The 19,794-nt window shown below is 48.9% G+C and overlaps 1 protein-coding gene across 2 annotated transcripts in view; it reads right to left on the bottom strand.

The window, feature by feature from the left end:
* STARD8 (StAR related lipid transfer domain containing 8) overlaps nucleotides 1–17,722 on the bottom strand; it is a 33,379-nt gene extending 15,657 nt beyond the window's left edge. For both annotated transcript variants that reach the window (XM_061136351.1, XM_061136350.1), the window contains exon 1: nucleotides 17,558–17,722. The gene's annotated coding sequence lies outside the window, so the exon portion shown is untranslated. The remainder of the gene's footprint in view (nucleotides 1–17,557) is intronic.
* Between the last annotated feature and the right edge of the window lie 2,072 nt (nucleotides 17,723–19,794).

The raw sequence follows: 19,794 nt of genomic DNA on the forward strand, positions 1-19,794 counted from the left end.
TCCTCCTGGGGATCTTCCCAACCCTGGGATTGAACCCAGGTCTCCCGCATTGGGAAGCCCAAGAATACTGGAGTGGGTAGCCTAGCCCTTCTCCAGAGGATCTTCCTGACTCAGGAATCAAACCAGGGTCTCCTGCATTGCAGGCAGATTCTTTACCAGCTGAGCTACCAAGGAAGCCCTTAGAACCCTCTAGCTTCCTGCTATTCAAAGTGTGATCATTGGACTAGCAGCATTGGCTTCACCTTGGAACTTGTTAGAAAGGCAGAATCCCAGACTTTCTGAAACAGAATCTACATTTAAGTCTGTCCTTGGGTGATCTGCATGCACATTAGAGTTTGGGAAGCACTGGCACAAATCACCTAGCTCAGGGATTTTCACCCTTGGATGCACATTAGAATCAACTAGGAAGCTTTGTAAAAATACCAATCCCTGGGAGCCCCACCCCCAGAGGCCAATTTAATTGATCTGTGGTTCAGTTCAGTTCAGTTGCTCAGTCGTGTCTGACTCTTTGTGACTCCATGAATCGCAGCACGCCAGGCCTCCCTGTCCATCACAAACTCCCAGAGTTTACTCAAACTCATGCCCATCAAGTCGGTGATGCCATCCAGCCATCTCATCCTCTGTCGTCCCCTTCTCCTCCTGCCCCTAATCCCTCCCAGCATCAGGGTCTTTTCCAATGAGTCAACTCTTCGCATCAGGTGGCCAAAGTATTGGAGTTTCAGCTTCAGCATCAGTCCTTCCAATGAACACCCAGGACTTATCTCCTTCAGGATAGACTGGTTGGACCTCCTTGTAGTCCAAGGGACTCTCAAGAGTCTTCTCCAACACCACAGTTTAAAAGCATCAATTTTTCGGTGCTCAGCTTTCTTCACAGTCCAACTCTCACATCCATACATGACCACTGGAAAAACCACAGCCTTGACCAGACAGACCTTTGTTGGCAAAGTAATGTCTCTGCTTTTTAATATGCTATCTAGGTTGGTCATCACTTTCCTTCCAAGGAGTAAGCGTCTTTTAATTTCATGGCTGCAGTCACCATCTGCAGTGATTTTGGAGACCAGAAAAATAAAGTCTGACACTGTTTCCACTGTCTCCCCATCTATTTCCCATGAGGTGATGGGACCAGATGCCATGATCTTAGTTTTCTGAATGTTGAGCTTTAAGCCAACTTTTTCACTCTCCTCTTTCACTTTCATCAAGAGGCTTTTTAGTTCCTCTTCACTTTCTGCCATAAGGGTGGTGTCATCTGCATATCTGAGGTTATTGATATTTCTCCCGGCAATATTGATTCCAGCTTGTGCTTCATCCAGCCCAGCGTTTCTCATGATGTACTCTGCATATAAGTTAAATAAGCAGGGTGACAATATACAGCCTTGATGTACTCCTTTTCCTATTTGGAACCAGTCTGTTGTTCCATGTCCGGTTCTAACTGTTGCTTCCTGAGCTGCATACAGGTTTCTCAAGAGGCAGGTCAGGTGGTCTGGTATTCCCATCTCCTTCAGAATTTTCCACAGTTTATTGTGATCCACACACTCAAAAGCTTTGGCGTAGTCAATAAAGCAGAAATAGATGTTTTTCTGGAACTCTCTTGCTTTTTTGATGATCCAACAGATGTTCGCAATTTGATCTCTGGTTCCTCTGCCTTTTCTGAAACCAGCTTGAACATCTGGAAGTTCATGGTTCACGTATTGCTGAAGCCTGGCTTGGAGAATTTTGAGCATTACTTTACTAGCGTGTGAGATGAGTGCAATTGTGCGGTAGTTTGAGCATTCTTTGGGATTGCCTTTCTTAGGGACTGGAATGAAAACTGACCTTGTCCAGTCCTGTGGCCACTGCTGAGTTTTCCAAATTTGCTGGCATATTGAGTGCAGCACTTTCATAGCATCATCTTAAGACTCTCCAAATCAGTACTTTTTAAAAGCTACAATGTGGACATACTGGCAATGGCCCAAGGGACTTTACCAAATCACACAGAATTAAGTGTCACAACTGAAATTACTACCATCTTTTAATTCCATGTCCTGTGCTCTTTCCATTGCATTATGGCACCTGCCTTCAGATGCCACATAAACAAAGGGCTTAGATTCAAAGGAACCAACTCCAGGTCCCCAAACTTTTTTCTGCCCTTCTGGTCTAGTGAAGTGACAAGTCTGAGTTCAAATCCTGGTCAGTCACTTGCTCTCTGACTAAGCAGTCTGACTAGCCAATTCTCTAACTTTGGCCAAGTTGTTTAACCTCTCTATGACTCAGTATTCTTTTCTGTAAAATGACAAAAATAGAATCCACCTCTAATAGCTACTGAGAACATTAAATAAAATACCAGGTATAAAAATCACTGGCACATTGTACCGAACATTCAGCAGAGAGTTCCTACCCAACACTGACAGAAGGGTCCCAAGGAAAAAGAGAAAATGGGAGAAAAAGACCCAAGTAGTATTCTTTTCTGGGCTTGGATAGTGGCTGCATATATATCCCAAGGAAAAAGAGAAAATGGGAGAAAAAGACCCAAGTAGTATTCTTTTCTGGGCCTGGATAGTGGCTGCATATATATCTGTCAGAATTGGAACTAGATGGCGCAAGGAAGTGAGATTAGGAGGAAGAATTATCAAAGAGGCCACAATGATTCCAAAAGACAAAGCAGCCAAGGAGTTAGAAGCAGGGTCTGAATGAATCCCCAGCAGCACCTCCTGGCAGGAATCTAGAGAATGTAATGGCTTATTACCTGGCAGGATGTCAGGGACATGGGCTCCTGACAATAGACCACCTCACAGAGGCTTGAGAGGCCCTGAGGCTCCCTCCCAAATGGAGTGGTCAGGGACTTTTGTCTTAGTGATTAAGGGCTGAGCCAAGGTGCTTTGCTTTGTCCTTCCCACCAATCCTAGTCTGTCCAGGCTGGGGCCAGGAGTGACCACCCATCCCCAGTAGTCAGTCTACCTGGGCTGGAGCCTAGGGAGCCCAGACCAAGGATTGCCTTATGTGCCTGGCAGGAAAAGTGACACTGGGCAGGCTGAGACGAGTAATGGAGGAATGTCTGTGGCCCCTGGTCCTGCCTGTGTCCAGATGTGCAAATTCCAACAGTTTTAACTACTACATTCTGCAGGTCATTTTGCTGGCCAAGACTGGGGTAATATGCCAGGACAGGTCAAGGACAGCATCCGGCTGGCACAAGCTGGATTCCACTAAGATTTAAGCCGAGATTCCCTGGGGAGGGGCCCAGCTGATCCCCTCAAGGGTTGGGGGAGAGGACATACTAGAATGCTCCAGAGTCAATCATCCCTCAGGGCCATGTTCACAGATCTCCCAGAGGGGAATGACAAAGAAGAAGTAGCCGAGCAGCAGTGTACTGTCTCGGGGTAAATGACAGTATCTACACCTACACTTCCACAGGCCACATCCAGGGATCCTCTTAGCACGGCACATTTTTCTATACAGAGAAGGATACAATGAAGAGAAAAGCAGGGCTTCTGTTTTAGAGAAACTCTACATGAACAAGGGAAGAGTTTATGTACTCAGGAAAAAGGCAGCACTATTTCCCACTGAGGAAATACAATAACACCCAGAGATGATAACTGAGTTGGAGAAAAAGCTTTGTCCAATCAAGCTGACTCTCCCACTTGCTGCCTAAATCATCATATGCAACTTGCTTTACTCTCTAAGCTTTGGTTTCCAAATCTACAATTTGGGGACTAACAACTTTACTGCCTACCTCTGAGGTTACTGTGTGCATCTGACTGAGTTCTGTCTGATTTTGAAAGAGGCTGTATGAAAGTTATCATCAGAGAGGGCTGCTTTTATTAAGACAACTTGAACTTTGTATCTACAGTGTTTTTAAAGTTCAGTTCAGATTGTGTCCTAGGTATAAAGAAGTGAGAAAGTGAGCTAGGAGAAGAAAAGACAATCAGCAACTAAGCTGCCAGAGCTCAGGTCTCATCCAGCCACTCTCTTCACTCACCAGTCGCCCCTCTTCACACCACTGTCGGGGAACTCAAGCCCTTTATGCCTTTGGTTACCTTGTGGGCTGTGAGATAGCTGCTGCCCAAGTCCTGGTTCAGCCTGCTCCCTCCCAACCCAAAAATCCAGCTCAGGCCTTGGGACTGGGCAAGATCCAGGGCCTAGGACAAGAAAGGGGTAGATGTCACAGAGGCCCAGATCAAAGTGTTCTTGTTACTACCAGAGCAGTCCCCTCTCGTTTTGGGCTACACATTATAATCTGGAGAACTTGAAAATGCCAGTGCCTGAGGCCCAATTAAATCATGACCAATTAAATCAGACTCTCTGGGGATAGAGTTAGTTGTGTTTTGTTTTGTTTTTGAGAGCTCTCCAGGTGATTTAAAAGCATATCCAGGATCGAGAACCACTGCCCAAAACAGACATAACCTGGTAAAAAGCCACAGCATAGGTGTTCAGAAAGATTCTATCCAGAGGCTACACTCGGGCCTGTTCTCATCACTGGCCCGTGCTCTCTTTGGGGCCAATGAACAGTGATGTGAATGCATGTGATAGACATCTGCGGGTGTCTGTGAAGGCAATTTATTCAGTTAGCTGACTTATTCCATGGGGCAGCTTTCAACAAACTTGGTTTCGTTTCTCTTACTTAGCTGCCTATTTGGAAGGGCATCTCCCGCTGTGGGCCTCAATGCAGGATGAGTGATAGTCAGTCAGTCATGTCCGACTCTTTGCGACCCCATAGACTGTAGCCCACCAGGCTCCTTTGTCCATGAAATTCTCCAGGCAAGAATACTGGAGTGGGTTGCCATTGCCTTCTCCAGGGTGAACACAGGATGGGTATCTCCAAAACAAGGTTTGTTTCAGCATGGTGTCTCCCACCTCCAGTAAGCCTAGGGGAAAGAGCCACTGTTCAGAGGGGTGAAGAAAGCCCTGGGAGGCTGCTGTCTATGTAACAACCCAAGTTCCCAGGTATCTATGTGACAACTCAAGTTTCCAGGGTGGACTCTGTGAGGCCAAGCTGGTCGCCAAGGTAGGCAGAGGGGCCACCGACCACTCGTTTTGCTGTTGCACCTGGGAAATGCCAAGTCCTGGCAAAGAGCTTCTCAGATCATTTCTCTTGGTTGATGCACCTCTCAGTTCTTCTGCCTACCTCTACTCCTAGAGAGGGACCTCACTTGAGGAGGAGGTGTTGGCCTTCCAGCAGAGGGCTCAGATCTCAGCTGACCCCAAGTGCTCGAGACCTGCTCCTTCCACTCTCCTATAAGATTACACTAAGGGGCCTTGACCACGAGAAGTGTGTACACTCAGCCCCGAGGCAGTACTTCATTTGAATTTGCACAAAGGGGTCTGTGGGATTTGCACTGACCCTGGTAAAGGTGCTGCAACAGGTGACCACCCAGATATGCACCTCTCTCTCTGGGAGACTGATGGAGAAGGGCCTTCACAAGGGCCAAGACCAAGAGTTGTCGTGGATGCCGTGACTGTCAAGATTTCCCCTCCTGACCTTGCAGCAGACATGCCGGGGTCTACCATGCTCTGTCCACTGGGAGGTCAGGTGTACTGGTTGTCTCTCCTGCTCTTAGCTGGAATCACAACTCTAACTAGATTCTTCCAGGGGAGGGGGAAAGAGAAACTGAGACCAAAATAGCTCTTATCCCACATTCCAACCGTTGCAGGAGGGCTGCCACAGCAAGGACTGCTGATGTCAAGCGGCTGAGCTTGATAGTGCTAGACACTGACTGGCCTCTGGTGGCAGGGCAGAACTTGGGGCCCCTGCTGCACCTGTTCGGATGTGAGCCCTGGTCTCAGCTAGAGCTACTGTGGGACTGGGTGGCAACAAAATGAAGCCATGAAATCTACTTGATGGCCAGTGGCAAGTTCACAGGTGCAGCCATCCTTCTCTAACACTCCATGTCCATGCCATGGCCACGGGGCCACAAGAATTCTCAACCAGAGACAATTTAACCCCCCACCCATTACCACCACAGGAGACCTTGCGCAATATTGGGAGACATTTTTGGTCATCACAACCGGGGAAGGATGCTGCTAATATCTACTGACTAGAGGCCAGGGATGCTACTAAACATCCTACAATGCACAGGACACTTCCCATAATAAAAGAAAGCTTGACTCCAGACCTGAAGTGTAACAGACCAGGAACAACAACTTCCTTCCACCTTACCTGGGGGCCTCAAGCACCTCCAGGCAGCCCCAACTCACCTTGGGGATGTCCTGAGAAGTGAGGTGAAGAATGAATGCAACATTCACTGTAGGTCCCTTATCTCTGGACACTGTGGACCCCTTTCAGGGTCAGCCGGGGGAGGTGACAGTTCTTATTTTTGTAGTTTTTATAAATATGGAAGTGATACAAGGAATTTCCAACTGTGCTCTGTCTCCACACACATACACAAAGCTGCACCCCAAGCTGCAGTATGCAGCTGTTAAGTGGAGGAAGACCATGAGGACCCTGTGGATAACCCAGATTTCTGGCCTGCTGGGGCTGCTTGAGAATTCGGGTTCAGAGTCAGCCTAGTCTGTGGTCTCCTAGGCAAGCACTTGATGCAGCAGAGCCAAAGCAGACAGCTGACATTTTGCCTGGCACAGGGCTTCCTTGTGAAAGTGAAGGTCAAAGCTATCACCTGCTCTGCCACAGAGGCTCCATTAGCTTTCTTGCCCTCAGGGGATCCTGTCCCCTACCCCATCCCAGGTGCTCTGACAAGGTCACGGGAGACAAGGAAAGACAGGTGTTTTAATAATCCACGTGCTACTCTATCACTTCCAGTTCCCAGCCTGGAGGCAAGAGATGCCAGCCTAACTGGTATGGGGCAGATGGAACTGCCCTCCACTGTGGTATGGGTGGAAAGAGTACTGGATCCAAAGTCAGGAGAACTACATTCTGATCTTAGCTCCACTAGGAACCTGTTGGATGACCTTGGGCAAGCCAGTACCTCCGTCTAAGTGGCAGTTTCCCTATCTTTCAATGTCCACTCACCAAAATCTAGACCCAGAACAGAAGTCTGTGTGATCAGTAGAGAGGGGAGCCTCCTCTTGCATGTTCTCTTCTGGGAGACTCAAGAGAGAACCCTCAATGGGGACCAAGAACAAACCCATCTTTCCCTTCCAATTCAGCTCTCCTGATTTCCAGCCTCCAAAGGCACCAAACAGTAAGGCTTAAACCTCCAGTCAGGCTGGTCTGTCCTCTTTCTGCTCATGTATTTAGCCACCAACTTCTATCCATTTTTCCATCCAACAGTCACGATTTCCCATGCCCAATCATGCTCCAGGTTCTTCTCATGCCTGGATTATTTCAGCCCTGCAAGTTCCCAGCCTCCAGGCTCTCCTTTCAACTGGTCATCCTGCCAGCTTCTTCTCCCAAGAGCCCGGCTCTGACCTGGCCACTCTCCTAGTCTGCAACCTAATGGGCTCCCCACTGCCCACAGCTGGGGCAGACATCAGACTGATTACCACCTCCACACTCAAGACCCAGCCAGACTTGAAGCTTCAAATTCCTATTATTTATCACAATGGAGGTCAGACACCCTATCCCATGAAGACTTTGTTCCCTGATTTCTCACCAACCCCCTACCACCCAATTAAATTAAGTGCCCCCCCCGGAATATTTCCATTACCTTTTCGACAGCACATAACTGTGTCCCCCATTCCACTGGAGCTCCAGCAACTGGGTGCTTTGTATCTCAGTCTCCCCAGTGCTATGTGGTGTGGGCTACTGCATGTTCTGGCAACACCTAGATAGGAAGTCCTGTTTCCCAACTAAACATTGTGCAGACCTTCGACTTCACCCCCTCCTCTGGCATCTCCACAGTGAGGACACAGAACTGAGCACGCATCTGCAACTCAGCAGACTGGCTGACTGGCAGCCCACTTTGCCCCAGGGCAGAAACCATACATTCAAGAACCAAGGCCCAAAGGTGTGAGAATACAAGATAAACTCTGCATGAGGGTGGAGGCATTCTGCCTCATGGAGCACTTAGCTTTCCCATCCCAAGCTCCTGTGAGCACACAAACTTACTTAAGAGAAGGGATATCCGCCATCTCCTGCTTCCCTCTCCTGTTCTGCAAAATGTTGGTGCTCACCTGTTTTGACCCTGTACCACCACTTCTACATCCCAACCCCCTTTCCTAAACCCAATTTCCCTTTCCTCTTGCTGAGGCCAAATATAAACTTCTGGGCAGGAAATGCCTTGAAGGAGCTTGGCCCCACCCTGAGATCCAGAGAAAATTGTCTCTGACAGAAAGGAAATGGGCCTGAAAGAAGTAGCCTCCTCAAGCCAGGTCTGCTCTCCTCTGGAAGCCAACAGACACAAGCCTGCCTTGGAGCCCAGCAGCGGCCAAAGGGAGGGCCGGGACAAGGAGCACAAAGGAGAAGGTAGGGATAGGGGTAATGATGGGTATGCTCAGGCCATGGTGAGGTGAAGGGAAGGAAAACCCCAAAGAGTGGCCTGATGGCCATGTTAGGACTCCAGAGCATACAGGTTCTGCAGTATGGTGAGTGGGAAGAGTAACAAGCTAGCGATCTTGAAGACCTGACTTTTAGTCCTAGTTCTGCTACTTCTCAGCTCTGGCTGTGATCATTATTGATAACAATTTTTATGATACTGAATGTAATTATGTTGTGTATTAAGAATAATTCATGATAGACACTAATATTTACTTACTATGTGCCAGACCCTGAGCTAAGGACTTTATATAGATCATACTGGATAAGACTTTATTTCTCTATGCCACAGTGTCCTAATCTGTCAAATAGCATTACAATCATAGTACTGACAACATGAGGTATTTGCAAATATAAAATGAGATAATAATCATAGCAGCCAAAGGGCAACAAGTCATCATTATTGTCCCAGGCATTAGATTAGGTACTTTTTATATGATTTATGTTATTGAGCCTTCATAACAACCCTGTGAGGTTGGTGCTCTGATAATATCTCTATTTGATTAATGAGAAAACTGAGGCCCACAGCTACAGAGTAATTTCCCAAGGTCATCAGTGAAGAAGTGGTGGTCCAAGATCCACATTGAGGCAGTCTGGCTCCAGAGTCAGAGCCACTACATTAGAATCCTCATTAAACAGGAGAAATAATCTTGGCCATAGACATAAAAAACATATACAAGTTTTTCTGCAGTATGAACCGTTAACCTGAAGTAAGTTATCAGTAGTGGAGAAGCACCTGATCATCCTGTATCTCTTTGGTCTCCACAACAGCCCTGTCCAAGGCAGGCCTGCTGCACAAAAGGGGAACCTAAGGCTATGAAACGTCAGTTCAGTTCAGTTGCTCAGTCGTGTCCAACTCTTTGTGACCCCATGAACTACAGCATGCCAGGCTCCCTTGAAAGGTCAAATAGCTTCTATTGGACTACAGATGAAACCAGGAAACTGAGTAAATGCCCACAGATCTCCTGTTGATCTGTTCTCACATCAGCATCCCCAGGCTCTCCCCTCCAAATTCACTCCCCCTTGGTTGTGTATTTATTCAACCAATATTACCCGAGCACCTACTCTGCACTGGGCCCTATGGTAGGCACCAAGGTCTGAAAACTGAACAAACATTGAACTCTCCTAGGGAACTTGGCCAGAGCTGGTACTAAGCCCTTCCTTCTCAGGGAGGCAGAGGCTAAGATTGACGGTCCTTGAAGCACCCCCTGGAGCTCATTTGGAGGCAAGTAACAGAATGAGCTTGAAAGTAATGGAGCTGACAGCTGGTACAACCTGAGGGAAGGAAGCTCGCAGCACCCGAGAGCCCTGAGGTGGGAACACTGGAGGGAGGACTAGAGCATCTAGACAAAAGCCCCTCACATACATACCCAATTTTAGCATGTGCCAGGCCAGCTAGAGGGCTCACAAAAGTGAATCCAGCCACTCATCTACCTGCCCCTAATCACCCACACCTTCTAAATAATACAACCTGGTTGTGAAGATAGCTCACTAAAATGTCTCTTCTCCTGATGCCACCTAGCAGCCTGCTCTCCACCCTCAGAGCTAGAAAGTGCTAATCAGGCAGGCCTGCCACCATCAGAACAATCCCCACTCCCTCCTGCACACCCTCCCCCACCTCAGTGCAGCTCTGCTTTAGAGCATGGATACCCAGCCCTCAGTGTTTGCTCTCCTCTCCATCTGTCAACCCTGGGGGGTCTGGAACATGCAAGGACCTGGGGACTGTATGTACAGGAGTCAGTGATTGCTGGTGGGTGTGGGGAACAGTCAAGCAAGGGTGGGAGACTCAAGATTTAGCTCTTGCCTCCCAGGCAGGCATCTGGGAAAGGGAAGGGGAAAGCATGACACAGTCGCTAAGGATGTGGGTGGTGGACTCAGACTGCCTGTGTCCTAATCCCAGCTCCATCACCCCCGAGCTGCGTGACCTTGGGGAAGTTCTTCTTTTAACCTCTGCCTGACTCAGTTTCTTCCTACTTAATATGGGGATGATTATAGCAGTATCCACCTTACTGAATTGTCATGGGAGCCAAGTAAATTCAAATGTGTCAAGAACTGAGAATTCACTATTGTTCTTGGTGTTATCATTGTTACTATGTCTCTTACAGAGTCATAAATGTCACTAAAGGAGCCTGGAGGAAGGGAGCCCTGGAGGCAGGCACAGTCAGGAAGAGCTTTCCAGGAGAAGGCAGAACCTGAAATGACAGAAAAGTCCAGACTTATGCCCGAGAGGTGGCAGGTTTGAGCACAGCATGTCTCCAAGTCAGTGAGAAACAGCAGTGACAAGATAGAAGAAAGTACTACTAAACAATAACAGTGGGAGTGCTATTTATACTATTGGATTTAATATTCAGCAACCCCTGAGGTAAGTACATACCTCCATCTCACAGTTGACAAAATGGAAGCTCACAGAGGTTACAGAATTTGCCTAAAGTCACCCAGTGCTGCATTATACCGGAGTCCCCACTCCTCACAGTGACACTCTCCTGCCCCAGGCATCATGTGTAGACTTCAGGGGGTGTTTTGCTTCAACTCCACTCTGGCCCCTTTCCCACATGACCCTTTCTGTTTGTCCCATTTAGAAGACACTACTCAGGTGGGGGCAGCTCAGACCAGATGTTTGGGGCAAGGTGCTTCCCAAGCTTGCTGCCCCTGCCTGCCTGACTTGACTTCAGCCTGGAGCAGAAAAGTTGGCTGCAAGTGCCTCTCTCGCACCTCAGACAGGCCTGCCTTTGGCCAGCCCAGATAAAGGACAGGAAATCCTCAGGCACCTCCCCTAGAGGTTCCTCCCTCTACCATGGGAACAGAACTACAGCCTGGGCAGAGGTTCCTCTGCAGTGGGGAAGCTGCCAAGTCAGCCCCAGCTGCCTTGGCTGCCGGGTGTGGTTTGGGGGAGACAGGGAAGGCTGAGGGTCAGAAGACATGGGTTCCAAATCCTCCCTCCCTGGAGACTGAGCGCTTCCTCTCTCTGGGCCTCAGGTGGGGATCAGCCAGGATCCTGCTGCAGGGATCACATGGTCTATCTGACTGGATTGCTTTGAGAACAGAATGGGATCATGGAACTGAAAGTCCCTTGGAAACTTTAAAGAAATGGTAGGACTCGTCACTGTCATCATCAACTGCTAGAGGCGTGGCTGAGCTGGCGTTTCTCCCCATCTGATTCACACTTCTAGGCCCCACTGTGGGCATGGCTCAGACTCATTTCCAGCTTTGATGCTCCTTAAAATATCCCTTTCCCACACCCCCCACCAGCTCAAGAGACAAAAGTAAGTGGCAGAAAAGCAGGCTATATGGTCAGCCCCCACACAGTACAATGCAATCAGCCCATCCCAGTGAGCACCTCCTCTCCTCAGGCTTGCCCTCAGCTGTGGGGACACCGAGAAGAAGGCTCTACCCTCCCAGGGCACCACAGTCATGGGAGCTGGCTGGACCAGAATGACCAACAAATCAGAGAGAATTGTATAAGGTGTTTGGACCCAGGACTCCTGAGGTTCAGAATTGACCTGCTGGAGTCACCATGAAAAAGTAATGGAGAAGTCTGGAAAAGTTGAGGGTACAAATAAATGGAAGTGAGTGAGGGGCTCCCCAGAGCCACAAATGGTAGAATGTGCGAAGGCCAGTAATGAGGCTGGAAAGTAGACTGGTCCCAGGTCCCCTGAGGAACATTTGGAGGATCTGAGGCTGTTTGGCCTGGGGAAAACACAGAAGGACTCAGGTACTGTCCTCAGACATCCATAGATCAGAGAGAACAGATACAGCCTAGGTGGTCCCAGGGGGCAGAGCTGGGACCCAGGGATACAAGCCATAGGGAGACAGAGATCAGCTCAACATCAGAAAAAAAAAAAAAAACTTTGGAGATTCCATGGATGTAAGCAATTGCCTTGAAACACTGTGCTCCTGCTTATTGAAAATGGGTGACAGGAACTGCTCGAATACTTGGAGGGGAAAACCCGAGCTACTGAAGGAGAGTTAGACTCAGTGCCCTCTAAAGGCCTTTCTTTCCTGAGCTCTGTCTGCTTCCCACTTCTAGTGTATGGCGGGAGAAGCATAAAGGTGACCAGAGCTGGTTAGGCCCTTGGCCGGTTCCCAAGAGACCTGGGATCTCAGGAGCACTGTGGGCTGGTACTACACAGCGGGGAGCAGGTCACTCATTAACTTGTGGCTGAATGGGTCGAGGGCGGCCACCTGGGGCAGATGCAAACATCAGGAGGGGCAAGAGAGCAAACTGCACAAAAGCCCATGCTCGAGGAAAACCCAAGCTGTGGTAGTTGAAGGCCCTGCCAACCCAAACTGACCAGCCAGCTGAGAGTATTTAGTGACTGGGCATAGCACAATTTGAAACCAGTTCACCTTTGCTTTGTGGATAAGAAAATGTTCTTGACTGGGAACGCATAGTTTCATGCCTAGAAGGAAGCCTGGGAGACCACCAAGTCTATGCCATGGACCCAAGCTAGGCCCAGAGAAAGCAAATTGTCTTTTCTGAAGTCACTCATGGAGAGGTAGCTAGAGAGAGGCACAACCAGAAGCCAGGTTTCCCGACCCTATCGCAGGCCCATGGAGTTTGCTAAATGTTGGTTCCTTCTTGTCTCACTGAAACTGCAGAAAACTTGTGGTCTAGAGCAGTGGTCCCCAACCTTTTTGGCACCAGGGACCAGTTTTGTGGAAGACAATTTTTCCACAGATGGGTGGGGGGTTGGGGTTGGTTTCAGGATGATTCAAGTTCATTACATTTATTGTGTACCATATTGCCATTATTATTACACTGTGATATATAATGATATAATTATATGACCCACAATAACACAGAATCAGTGAGAGCCCTGAGATTGTTTTCCTGCAACTAGACAGGCCCATCTGGGGGTGATGGGAGAGTGATGGGGAGCAGCTGTAAAGACAGATGAAGCTTTGCTCGCTCACCCACCACTCACCTCCTGCTGTGTGGCCTGGTTACTAATAGGCCACAGAATGCTCCCGATCTGTGGCCTAAAGGTTGGGAACCCCTGGTCTAGAGCTATCTATATTGGACATGGGTCCTAGCTTGATCCTTCCCAATTCCCACTGCTTGTCAAGATATAGGCTCTCTGAGGAATGCCTCCTCCTCCACTATGGAGGCCTCAGGTCTTATGTTTCAGTCTGGTGTGAAGGGACCCACAACTGGACTGAAAACAGACACACACAGCCCCACCCCACCCCCAGTAATGGCAAACCCTTTGAGTGGGCATTTCTTGCTCTTTTAGACTTTCAAATTGAGATCAGGGATTCAACTGCTCCTGGAAACACCCCTACTCCCTCTGACTCTGATGCCTAAAAACAAACAAACAAACAAACAAAAAACAAAAAAACCCTAACCCCACTGTCCATCTGAATTCCTATTAATTCAACTCCCTGCCTGTCTCTATAATACCATCCAAGATGCGTATGTATCCTTCAAGCAATGTGAATGACTATTTCTGTTTCCCCGTGTGAAAACACAGGGGCAGAAGCTTAATTGGCCCCAGAAGTTCTCATGCCTGAATGTTCATTAATGTCCCCTTGGGGGAAGGTAAGGGCTCAAAATGGGGTCCCTTTAAGGCCTGGGGCAGACAAAGAGTTAGTTAATGGCCATCCCTAGAGGTGACTTTCCAAGGTGGTTATTACGTGGCTCAATCATTAACCACGCAGTGGCAGGACCCTGGGTTTGTTGGAAAGGAGCCACTCCTTTCCCAAGGACAGCCCAAGAGCAGGAGGCTCTGGGGTAGCAAGGCGTGGATGAGGGAAACTCTCCCTCAGTTACACAAGGGGGTGGAGGAGGGCTGGCCCGGATATGGAGGAAGTCAGCACACCCTTACTGGGGTGGGAGGGAAAAGCGAGACAGTGAGGGTTTTTATCATGAATGAGAGAGGAAGCTCCAAGCTGGGTCATGGTGATTAGATGACAAGCTGGGAAAGACGCTCATCCTGAATGCATCCTGTTTTGCTCTGAACTGGAACTGGCCTTGGGGGCCAGCAGCAGGAGAAGGCCAGGAGGAGAGAAGCCTCCCAAGAATTCTCCCAGGCCTGCCGACCTCAAGCTCCTGGGTGGCCCTGGAACTGGGGAGGCCAGCAAGAAAGTCAGAACTCTTATTTACCCCTACAGAACTAAGGCACGCACATACTTTCCACAAGAAGCATCCACAAGTCAACCTTGGGAGCCCGAGCCCCAGAGCTGAAGCCTCAGAGACAGCGGCAGGCACTTTAAAACAAGGGGGCTAGGGCGCCATAATCCCTCCAACTCAGACCATTCCTAGGCCTCTCTTTCAAGGTTCAGCTCAAATGTCATTGCCTCTGTCAGTCACCTTCCCATCGGTCAAAACTCACTGTTCCCCAGGTCAGTCTTCCCAGGGCAAAACATTCTCAACAACGGGAAATACGAACTGCTAGAATATTTGATGATATTAAGGAACTGTTTTCAGGTGAGATAGTGGTGCAGTATCTATCATTTGAATCTCTATCATTCATACATATATATGTAATATGACTATTTATAAATTGATAAGGTGTCTGAGATTCATGCCAAAATAACAAGAGAGTGAAGTATAAATAGGGAAGGATTGGCCATGTGTGGCTAATGGGACTTTACTCCATCAATCATCTCTACTTTTATGTATGTTCGAAATTCTTCATGATAATTTTTAAAAGCCCTCACCAAGGTAAAGACTTGGTGTGTCATGTATCATCCATGCCACTAACTCCCATCTACTAGATGGCAGATTTCCAGAAGGTGGGGGTTACACTTTGTGTCCTTCACAAGAACTAGTACCAAGAACTTAATGACTAATAATTTATATAGCACTTGGTAGTTTACCAAGCACTTAGCCATGGATCTTCTCAGTTAATCTACTGAAGTGGAAAAAGCAGGGAGAAACCATGAATCTAAGAGATTGAATGGAACAGCAGAGACTGAATTAGAACCTCCATGTGTCCTGCTCCCAATCCCCTGTTCTTCGCCCGACACCACGCTAGAGTCCTGAGGAACTTTACCTCCAGTTCTGCAGTTCCAGCAAGGTCAGGGTAAACAGGGACAGCAACAGTGGGGCATGCAAGTTCCAAAGTGGAAGGCTGGGCAGGAGGAGGCTCAACACACACAGCACTTCAGATTGGTGACAAGGGCCCAGACTGGGGCCTCCTGTCCAATGACTCAAATTTACTAGGACCTGTTCCCCCTTCATACACACACATAAACCAAGGCCCCAAGTCACAGATGAACAAAGCTGCAGTAAACACTTGACACCAACAACTATGTGCCAAGCCCTGTGCTCAACTCCTCTGTTAACAGTTGCAGGGTGGAGGAGTTCACACATCCCATCCTAAAGCCCTTGCATCTTTCACATCCCCTCTTTACTTTATCTGATAACAGCCTCCCAAAGGCCATGGCACTGGATCCTACCCAAACTGGGAGCCCAAGAAAAAAGTTATCTTTAATCTATTCAAGCCAGAGACAACTCCTCCTTCTAGTGAGAGACCCCATGGCTCACCTTCCCCAAGAAGGTAGAGGCACACCCTGCCTTTGTTAAACCTGTCACCTGCTGAACCTTGACATCTGCCACAGCATCCCCATTATAGACTCCATCCTCTCCTCCTTTGGGGACTTTCTGGCTTTTAAGGAACAGAAATTCCAAATCTCAAATCCAGAACATAGTTGGACAAAGGTCAAATCCTGAAAATGAGGACCAGCCCAGAATGTCTAGCAATATGGTAGCTATAGCCTTCGGGTGAGAGTCCCCCACTCCCCAAAATCATCATTCCCATCACACTCTTCTGGGTCACTCTATCAACCACTCAGAAAGCATCTGCAGATGCCACCTCCTCTACTTCCCTACACTCTTGTGCTGCCTCCTCTCATCCCCAGACAAGAATTGTCTTTTATTCCAGGAGGATGAAAGTGAAGGGAAAATTCAGAGAGCAGTAAGACAGACGATGGGTGGGGACATCAACCCCTAGAGTGAGGGCAGGAACAGATCCACAGTAGGAGTCAGGGTTTGAAAATAGCCCTTGGTATGATTCATCACTGTCTCCTCCAGCGCCCCCCGACATGGGTGCTCTGAGTGAGATGGCGACAAGCCAGGGCCCTCCAGCCCAATCTCTGGGGCCCAGGGCTCAGGGTTGGCCCCACTACTCTCCACTTTCAGTCTGGCTGCTGTCTTGGTTGCCTTTTCCAGCACCAATAGTTTTCCAGCTGGCTTAGCTGCATAATCACGACAAGGTTCTCCATCTGCATAGCTCCTGTCACCCCAAGCATCTCAGAAACAGCACTTTACCAGCCAGCTTAAGAGCCTGGGCCCACGCAGCAAGTCACCAGATGTCAGGGTGGAAGAGACTGGCCCCTTATATACTGAAATCCAGCCCACTAACCAAGATGCAGTTGAAAACACTGGCCCACAGAAGTAGCATGACTCGCCTAAGGTCACATGAACTAGTGGCTGAACTTTGGTTTTCTGAGTTGTAACTCAGTACTTTAAAAAGTCTTGGGAGAACAGAAATGGAGGAGAGAACCTCATACTATCTAAATGGGGAAATCCCCAAAACTTCCACTAAAAGGCTCAAAGGCTCTCTAATCCAAAACCATCTTAGACTTCATGGGGTAACGAAGCCCTGAAAGACGCGACTTATCCAAAAGATTTCGCTTGATCCCCACCGCTGTCTTAATATCGGGCGTTTCTCGGAAGGGAAGGCAGTGGCCTGAGGGGAAAGCCCAGGCCTCCCAACCAGGGGCTTCCTGGAAATGCGCTCAACAGAAGAGGAAGGAGAACAGGAGAGGAAAAGCGGCATGACTCGACCACAGAGCCCAAGCCCCGCTCAGTTTCAGCCCGCCTCCGAAGCCCCAGAGCCGCGGCTCTGGGCTCCAACCAGGCCCGGGGGTAATGCGCGGACAGCTGCCTTCCACCACCCGACTCACGGGGCTTTCTCGGGAGAATCGCGGCCGGCGGGCTCCGGGAGTCCCCCAATTTCGGCGACTCGGGCCTCAAATCCCGGGGACGCAAGTGGCTCGGTTCGTTCCTCTTGCGCCTCCGGTGGACGCTGCGCAGCCGAACCGCTAAGAGCGGGGCCGGAGCGCGCTGGAGAGGCGAGGCGAGGGACCCCTGGCGCTCCCGGCGCCTCGCCGGCCCCGACCTCCTCCAGCCGTTGCCCTAACTCCCACCTGAAGGTCGCGTCCGTCGCTTTGGGTTCGAGACTCGACGAAGCTGCCAGCGGGCGGGAGGCACGCGCGGAGCCTGGGGTCGGGCGCGGGTAACGGTGCCAACCAGAGGAGCAGCTGCTGCGGCCGCTTAGCTGTTGTCAACCCGGAGCCACTCTCGGCGCAGGTGGGGACGGAGCAGCGGCGAGTCCGGCGGCGGGGACGCCCCGCCCACCTACGGGACCTTCAACCAATGAGGGCGCAGTCCGGCCCACCGAGCTCCCCAGAAAGCGGCCCAAATTGTGGTGGGTGGGGCTCTGCCATAAAGTTGTTCCAATCCCCGGGCAGCTGCCTCCACCTCCGGTCACACCGCTGAGGGGGAGCGGAGGTGGGGGGGCATTGAGGGCAGGTACAAACCCTGGGCCAGCAACTAAGGGTGAAGAAGCGGGGTGGCTGGCGCGCAGACTAATATCTATTGAGCTCTGTGTCTGGCACTCCTGTCGGGGATTTAAATACTTAGACCATGTGCTCGGGAAGGTTCAGTTGTTTGCTAGGGATAACTTACAGGGAGTTCGGAACACACAACTTTGGTGAGATCCCTGATTAGTTGGGGCAACCAAAAAGAACATTAGGTATTTGGGAAGGAAGTTGCCATTCCCACCTTGTTCAGGCCTCAGCATTCTGCAGCTCCCCCACGATTCCCAGCTCTCTGCCCCGTGTCCAAACTCTATTTGTGCAGAGAAATGTAGGGAAAACTTGGGGTATCTGCATTAATCATGTTAAAAATCCCTCATAGCTCAGTTGGTGAAGAATCTGCCTGCAATGCAGGAGACCCCTGTTCGATTCCTGGGTCGGGAAGATCTGCTGGAAAAGGGATAGGCTACCCACTCCAGTATTCTTGGGCTTCCCTTGTGGCTCAGCTGGTAAAGAATCCTCCCACAATGCGGGAGACCTGGGTTTGATCCCTGGGTTGGGAAGATGCATTAATCATGAAATGAGAAGGCTCCCAAGAGTTGTGACAAGTACCACCAGAAAGCCTGTTTAAATTCAGTAAGAAACAGAATGTAAAGTTTTGATTTCTCTCTTGCCTTTCCTCACAAGGGTCCAATACAATTTCACACTTTGATTTCATGGTTGAATCAGGGACTCCTATTAGCCAGGGATGGGAGTACCCAAGACCCCATGCCATCCAATCACTATCCTCCACATTTACAAAATAGAAACTAAGAAGAAATGACTCACTCAGGTTTTCCCAACAAATCCATGGCAGGAATAATACCTGCACACTAGTTATTTTCTCCTGATAGATGGGAGATTTCATACCTAACAAATGGGAGAAATGAAGCTGAAGTTTTTAGAAAGCAAGGACTGCATCCAACTTGTTGCCCAGAGTACACAACACAGAGGAGAGCAAAATTTAATGTTTTTTAGCCCTGCAACTTTCTTAAAGTCGTCTGAGGCAATGGCAGAGCTAGACCTAGCCCCAGGTGCCCCCCCTTTTGCCTGGCCTTCAGTACGCTAGGCCAAATTGGGATTCTTCCACCTTCCTTCCCTGCCAGCCCTGATGAGAATGAGGGGAGAAATGGTGAAGCAAGGTGTGTACATCTCTGTTCCTCTCAATGGCAAGACTGCACACAGCTGGCACTTTGTTCAAGACAAGCCATGTCCTCTTGGGTCTTGGGTGTGGATGAAGCCTGAATGCCACAACTTTGGTGAGATCCCTGATTAGTTGGGGTAACCAAAAAGAACATTAACTGAATCAGATATGGTGGGTTCTGAGACACCCAATTCTTTAAAAAGAAAAAGAAAGAAAAGGTTATCAAACCAGAAAACTACAAAATGGAAAACTACAGGAAGTGAAAAACTACAAAAAGTAGAAAAACTACAAAAGGAGCAATTACTATAAATAATTAGAACAAGAGCTTCACAATGCCTATCATAGACTAGGTAATCAATAAAAACCTCTGGTCATAAGTGAACACAACAGTCAACAAAAGCTACAATCCTAATATTTGCGATGCACATTGTGACATTCTGAAATGGCCCAAGCAGATGTTTAGGCTATTTCTGTGGGTCTTTTTTTTTTTAAAAAAAATCTCTTTCCCATGAGCTTCAGAAAAGCAAGGAAAGTTCGGTTTCTTCAGAAAAACAAAGATAACTCATCTCCTTCAATCACCAGCATCCCTTGCTTCCCAAGATCCCCAACCTAAGCCAGAGTCTTGCATGAACAGATATTCAGCAATGGTTCCTGGAAGATGAGA

The sequence above is a fragment of the Dama dama genome, chromosome X (genome assembly GCF_033118175.1).
Source record: "Dama dama isolate Ldn47 chromosome X, ASM3311817v1, whole genome shotgun sequence".
In the NCBI taxonomy this organism is placed as follows: Eukaryota; Metazoa; Chordata; class Mammalia; order Artiodactyla; family Cervidae; genus Dama; species Dama dama.